This window comes from Austrofundulus limnaeus, unplaced genomic scaffold (genome assembly GCF_001266775.1).
Source record: "Austrofundulus limnaeus strain Quisiro unplaced genomic scaffold, Austrofundulus_limnaeus-1.0 Scaffold7, whole genome shotgun sequence".
Classification (NCBI taxonomy): Eukaryota; Metazoa; Chordata; class Actinopteri; order Cyprinodontiformes; family Rivulidae; genus Austrofundulus; species Austrofundulus limnaeus.
The window spans coordinates 2112926-2120289 of NW_013952409.1; the positions used below are offsets into that span (position 1 = coordinate 2112926).

The following is a 7364-nucleotide window of genomic DNA, read 5'->3' on the forward strand; positions in this document are numbered from 1 at the left end:
TTGAATTAGAGTTATAATTTTAAATGTAATAATTCAGACTAATAATATAAATTGTCCGTTAGTCCATTTTCCGCCGCTTATCCGGGATCGGGTCGTTGGGGCAGCAGCAGGAGACCCCGCTCTCCCCAGCGACACTTTCCAGCTCGTCCTGGGGGACTCCGAGACGTTCCCAGACCAGAGGGGATACATAATCCCTCCAGCGAGTCATGAATTTTCTCCAAAGTGCCAGACTTATTTTGAAAACATTTTAAAATGATTATTTCAGAACCGCAACTGAGACCACTTGAGACCGCGCTGGGGGGGTGGGGTGTACGGTGCGCGACGGTGTGTCWTCTGAAYAAATGAAAATGATTTAACACAGTTGTTTATACTTTTAGCAGCTCTTTTTATTCCACAGCTGACCTGCTAAAAATGACAGATTTTCTTTTCTGGATCTCTGACAGACGGACTTCAATCTCTGAACTCGTAAAGTTCTTCTTTTTAGTTTTCGCTGTCATTTTCATGAATGAACACTTCCTTGTATCTGAGGCAGGAAACACAGCCTTATATGGTGTTTTTGGGGTGGTAATTATGCTAATCTCCTCTCGGGTGCACGAGCAGCTGGATACGAACAGGTGGAATTTACGCAGCTCATTTACACACTTTTCCTGAAGATAGAAGAGTTTGTTGAATCTGACGTGACATGTTCGTACGAACCCTTYGTACGAACAAAAGTAAGAGAAATTTAGGATAAGAATATGAACATGTTCTTGCATGAGGCCCATTGTATCTCTAATTAATAGAAAACTTGTCTCTCTACTCTTCCACTTCATTTCAAACAGGTCCTCTACCAGAGCTCTGAGGTTTTAGGGTTTCATAGTGAAGCTTCAATGAACAGTGCTCCTTGTACTGCCTTGTATTGGTTTGGTCACATCATTAGACACATGTGTGATCTATTTCAGTTGCTGTGTTTCAGTTCAGACAGCAGTGCTTTATTTGTGTCTCATTTTAGCTACCTGTGCTAATCATTGTGGAACCCATGTGAATCAAAGGGGAAAATGTGTTTTAGTGGGTGAAAATAGGTCTGCATGTTGTGTCTAACTGGGTGAAACGTGCCTAGTGTTCTGACAAAAGTGTGGCCGTTTTAATAAATTGGTTCAAGGAACTGAACATTTGGTTCAGACAGCAGGGAGTAGTGTTTTAGCAACTGAGGAAAAACTGTAAAGAAAACTTTAAAGCAGACAAAACCCAGGATGGAAATCTGAGAAAAATAGTAAGCGTGCTTCCAGACCTCTGCACTGGTATTTTAAACGTACCACTTGATTGCAGCAGAATTACCAATAACCTCAATATGTTTGCAAACATAAACATATTTAAACACAAAGGTTGTGTAATTGAAACTTTGGTCTAAATTTACAGTKTACATAACCTGCAATCTGCCTCCAAGCAAATGCACACAGAGGGCAGAACTCAGACTGACTCAAGGAGTGGAAATAATAAAACATTTTATTAAACAAAAAATGCTGCATAAGATAGGAACTTAGGCAGGACTGAAACTGTGGCATGAAAACCAGGAATGTGCTGCTGAAGTGGAGCAGGAAGGAGACTGAATAAACAGGACTGGCTGATGAGGAACTGGAAACACCTGTACTGATTACAGACTGCAAACAGGTGAAGGTGGGTGTGACGAGATAAAGCAAAGACAGCAGGATTTTACTAGAAATTAATCACACACTATTCAGAATGCAAAGGATGGGATTAACTGTTGTTTTTCTTTGGGTACCAGCACATTTAGGGGTAAGAGGAAATGAAAAAAGCAGAAAAAATGGCAAAGTGACATTAACATTATAATTAAGACAAGTAAATCTGAAGCAAACAAACAAATCATGATACGATTTTTGAAAAAGACAAAATTGTTTAACAGAATTTGAGTTTGATAGTAGTATTTTTTGTATTATTTATTTGTTTGTTTATTTTTTTTTCTTCGAATAGCTAGCTTTGAAAATGTAAAAAAAATGTAAAAAAAATTCAATAATAGTAGGATATAAACATTAGTGAAATCATCTTGAACCAAACTCCATACCAGTAGTTGGCAGTAATGCACACCTTCAGTTTTTTTTGCCAACCACCATTAAACACCACAAACACAAAAAATGGTAACTAGCCTAAAAACAGCTTAAACGTATTTGAAATAGCTGAAATTACCAGAAAAAAACAGAGCATGATTGTTGAATTTATCACAAAAAGTGAATTTTGCTGAAAAAAGCTTAAATTAGCTAAAAGCAGCTAAAACAGAAAACAATAAAAAGCCTAAAACAACACAAAGAAGCACAAAAAATTAGAATTATTAGAATAAGAGAAAAAGTTCAGAATGATCGCTAAAAAGCAGAAAAAGCTAAAATCTGCAAAATAGAAGCAGAAAGAAGCTGAAATGATTCAAAAAATGAATTTTGCTGAAAAAAATCTCTAATTTTCTAAAAGTAGCTAAAATCACAGAAAACAGCTGAAATAAGCAGACAGCATAAAATGCCTAAAACAGCAGAAAGAAGTTGGAAGAAGCATAAAGAAGTTTAAATTAGCAGAAGAATAGCAGAAAAGGTAGGAATGATAGCTAAAACAAACAGAAAAAAAGCTAAAATCAGCTCAATTGAAGCATAAGGAAGCTGAAATTAGCACAAAAATGTTAAAAAGAACAAGTGAAAGGAACAGTAGATTTATGAACATTTGAAGGGTTTTAAAGATGTTGCAGCTCCATTCATTTTCAGTGAGAGAAACATGGTCAAAAAAGCTAAACACCTCAAAAAGTATAAATTGCTAAAATACCAAAAATCATAGCTGAAATGCTCAGGAAGAGCTGAACATTTTTGATACATGCATTGTTGAAAAAGCACAAAGATTGTGGAACGAGTTGCTGAAAAAGTCCGGAAGAATAATTTATCTCAATAATGTAGAATTCACACAATAACTGAAGGTTAATGAATGTCACACAGGAAGTAAAACAAAAACCATGAATCAGAAGATACTAATAAAAAACCAATCAAAAGACAATAATTGAGGAAATGTTCTCTCATTTACCCTGAAATATCTGATCAATACAGGCCTTAAGACTTCTACACGTGGTCTGCTGCATCCTCCCGACTCTGCCAGAATCCTTACAGGAATTGTTTGAGCGATGCTTTAAAATCAGCTCCAGATGGGCTGTACCACTCAATTAGCATCACCTGCTTAAAGTTAACTGCCTCATATTCCTAATACAGTCACTCCTCAAGCTCTTACGCTTAAAGAATGTTGGTGTTTTGTTTCTTGGAGGCATAGTTTAGGCTTTTAATAAGCTCATTTGAGTCACTGTGAATGTTTTTCGTTTAGCCAGAGAACATGTGTTGCTGTTTTTAGAGGAAACAGGGTGATGAGAGCGTTTTTTTTTTTAAACCTATCAGGTTTTAAAGAAAAGTATTGCACACATGCAAAAAGCCAGCTCATGTATTCTTACATCAGCGAGTGYTGGCACAACGGGACAGCTCTCTCCGGTGTGGACGGGATCCACCCTGTTTATGTAAAAATCTGTGGAGGAAGCAGGCCAACAAACAGTGCTTCAGCCGTACCGTGGCTCCGATTTTATCTCTCAGCTCATGCAGCCGTTTCAGTCACGAACAAAGTTGATGCAGGAAAGCAACGTTTCTGTGTGAAACAAAAGGCTGGGCTTTGTCAGGAAGCTGCACACTGGGTGGGCTGGAGGCTGACAGTGAGCAGCAGCACCTTCACACCATGAACAACCTCGACCGAAAACCTTTCTTAGATTAAACAAAAGAACCTCTGATTACTCTTATGTGTTTTCTTACCTTGAAACTAGCCGAATATGTAATCTCATGAGTTTGACTCTCAGCTACTATCACACCAAACTTTAGCACTTAGAGCCATTTTTGTTGGCTATTTTTTAATAACTGTAATGATCCTCTTGAATCGAATGTAATAATCTGTTATAGATGCATCCTTTGATTACTCTCCAAGTGCTCCATAATGATCCTATTGTTCTGTATTTCCCTTTGTTTTCAGACCGCAGGTTTACTTGTGGTTCCTCGAGTCTCTAAAAGTGGATTAGGAGGCAGAGTTTTCAGTTCTTACGCTCCTCTCTTGTGGAACTAACTTCTAGTTTGTGTCCGTGAAGCTGACACTGATAAAAATCACATCATTTTGTTCTCACATGAACTTAAAGAGTCTGTTCCTGACAGTCCAGGCACAACTTCTTCTAGGTGTTATGTGTCAAATTTTATGTAGCTGGTCAGAACTTATATTTTTCTTTTTTTGGTGAGTGAGTATTTGCTGGAAAGCAGGTGAATTGCAATGGTGTTAGTTCGACTTAACTTTTCCAGTGAGGATCAGCTCTGTCCTCGAACTTTCCTTCTGATAAATTCTGTAGTTCAGGTTGGTTTCCTGAAGTATTTCTAGGTCGTRTTCACACCTGCATTGTTTAGTCCGATTTAATCAAATTCTAGTTTGTTTGCCTGGAAAGTCCGGTTCGTTTGTGGAGGTGTGAACATGTAATCAAACTCTGATTCGGACCAAAAAAATCGAACTCTGGTCCGCCTGAAAACCTTGGTCTTGGTTCGATTGAAACAAACTGGTGCGGTTCGATTGCATGTGTGAACGCCAAGCGGACCAGAGACCGCTCCAAAAGCAGGAAGCGGACTATACCRCATGACATTCTGAGTAATAACAGTAATAAATCTACTTATATGGTGTAAATACCTCGCTGGACGACTGTATAAGGTGGACATCATGACTGTGGAGCTGGACGAGCTCCTACTGGATTAACACGGAGCTTCCTCAGCCGACTTGTGTGCAAAACAACATTCTCCGTGGTTCCGCCTCATCTTCCTCTCATGCTGAGCTCGTTAAAGAATACTTGTTTAGCACATTCGCCAAAAACAAAAAACAAACCCTATAATCGCTAAAATGTAACGTTACTATTGTTTGTTTACTTTTTGTGAAGAAGGAAGTTGCTCCATGTCTTCTTCTGAGGTTTACAAGTTGATTACTTTGGTGGTTCTTTGTGCAGCGCCAACAGGTGAGGGCGGGAACAGGTTGTTTACAGGGTTTAGTTCGGTTGAGAAAGTGCAGTGTGAATTCAAACCACACCAACAGAAAATGTAAACAAAGCTTGCAGTTTTGGTCCCCAATCGAACCGAGTCTACCGGACTGTCAGGTGTGAATAAGACCTTGGTTCTGCAGCTACAGGCCTAAACAGTCCAAATTTCCTCACTCTGCTGCTGTCTGTCTCCTCTACGTTTGTTGTAATTATTTCTATCAATAATGTGTTTTCTTTGTCTCTCTTCCAGAGGAAAATGCACCTGGACCAGTCCTCCTGTGTTTATGTCTCTTTCCCGTCCCCGCAAACCCAACCGGTCCAGGGGTTTGAAGAAGTTGGGAACAGCTCGGTCGAAACGGCTGGGAGGCATCTATATTTTTAATTATAAATATTCATTTTAGTCATTACTCAAGACAAGAACATGCTAGCCAAACAAAAATCGAACACCACACATATGGAGGAATGTGTAACAATTCGGTTTGGTCAAAACAACTCCAACCCACCTGAAAAAAGGTCCCTGTTTTTTAAAATTACATATAAAATGAGACAGGGATGTGCTTGCCACATTAGGACATACTACACCCATAGAACAAGAAACTCCCCCATGTACTGCAGAGACCTCTACTTGGGTCGAAGTGCTGACCGCCTTCTGAGCCCAGTTCTGGTTCTGCTGGAGACTTCTTCCTGTTAAAAGGGAGTTTTTTCCTTTCCACTGTCACCAACGTGCTGCTCAGGATGGGAGTCTGTATGAAGTGATTCAACACAATCTGCTGGCTTCCTTAGATTGATGTTTTTTTTTTTTTTTTGTACAGTGTCTTGAGATGACGTTTGTTGTGACTTGGTGCTATTTAAATAAACTGAATCGAACGGAATTGAATTCACAACTGTTCCAGCAAATTTTCTGAAGGTAGTCAAATGGAGAGGAACTCATGGAAGAAACGGTACAAATATTGTGCACGGAGGAGACAGCGTGGAGACACAGGCATCTCTTCAGGAGTTTGTACACAATAACAACATCCCTAAGCTACCCAGCCACAGTGTACACACTCCTGAAGAGATGCCTGTGTCTGCACGGTCTCGACAGCTGTTATTGTGCACAACCTGTTTGAAAAAGTTATGTTTTCAAGAGAAATTTGCAATTAAAAATATTTATTTAGGCAGGTAATCTCATTGAGATGTGTAGTCTCATTTATGTCTGTGACACATACAGTATCAGTTACACAAAGATCATGAACGTCAAGTTACAATTTGCGGAAAGCAGAGTTAAACACACAACCTAAAAGCAYGAGCGTGATGCAAAAGATGTTTTTTTCCATTTCCCTTTAAGATGTGTTTAAAATGACCCAGTGGGATCCAACTGGACAGTTTCAGGTCTTGCAGCAGCGAATTCCAGGAAGATTGTTCAGAATAGGAGAAGGGTCTTTTTCCAAGTTCTGTGCGAACTGATGGAACACTCAAGGAAATAAAATCCTAAGAGCGTAGGCTGACTGTACTATCTTTGTGATATCTTAGAATGTAGGTAGGGAGGCAGCAGCCTGAGGATGGATTTGTATATAAAATTATACCAATGTCTGCGTGTAGATAATGATGGCCAGTTTACCAGTGAGTACAGGGTGCAGTGGTGTGCAAGTGGTTTACATTTTGTTAGAAATCATCCAACATATGCAGAGAGTTGGTTGGGGCAAATGCCATAAAAAATGACTGTCTCAGTCTGTATAAAAAAAACGTCTGGTCTGGTAGAGCCTCTGTGTCTTTACTTCTAAAACAATTCAGCTTCTTTAAAACAACTTTTTTATATCCAGTCCTCTTACCGACTTGCTGCCAATTATGTTATGAATTACTTGGTTGGTAGAACCCCAGAATGCAAGACTTGGTAAGTTTAAGCAAAAAATATTTTTTAAAGAAAACAAATAGCTGACGTGACAGCAAAAAATGAACAAAATCTTGAGCATGAGCTTTGACAAGATCATGAACACCAAACAGAAACAAAGACCTGACGAAGACTGAAGACAGAGAAGAGAATATAAAGGAGAACTAACGAGCAGAAACAAGAAACACCTGGGAGAGAAACATGAGGAACAGGTGAGAGTGGGCGGGGCTGGAGCAAAGACAGGCAGGAGGGGGTAAACAGAGAGGGACAAGACAGAAAACCAGACTAGAACTAAAATAACACAAGAACCCAGAAAAACCATAACAAATTAACCTAATTAGTTGCAAAATGCTCCTCCAGTGCCATTTTTTAATTGTGTTAAACAGTGTTTTATAACTATTTTATATTTTCTTTATAAATATTTAATAG

General features: G+C 39.0%; 1 long non-coding RNA gene across 1 annotated transcript; it reads left to right on the forward strand.

The window, feature by feature from the left end:
- Positions 1 to 2885: 2885 nt before the first annotated feature.
- Positions 2886 to 5641, forward strand: LOC106535793 (uncharacterized). The gene is made up of 2 exons (XR_001312481.1): positions 2886 to 3721; positions 5316 to 5641. It is a non-coding gene; the product is annotated as an uncharacterized LOC106535793 (long non-coding RNA).
- The last annotated feature ends 1723 nt before the right edge of the window (positions 5642 to 7364 follow it).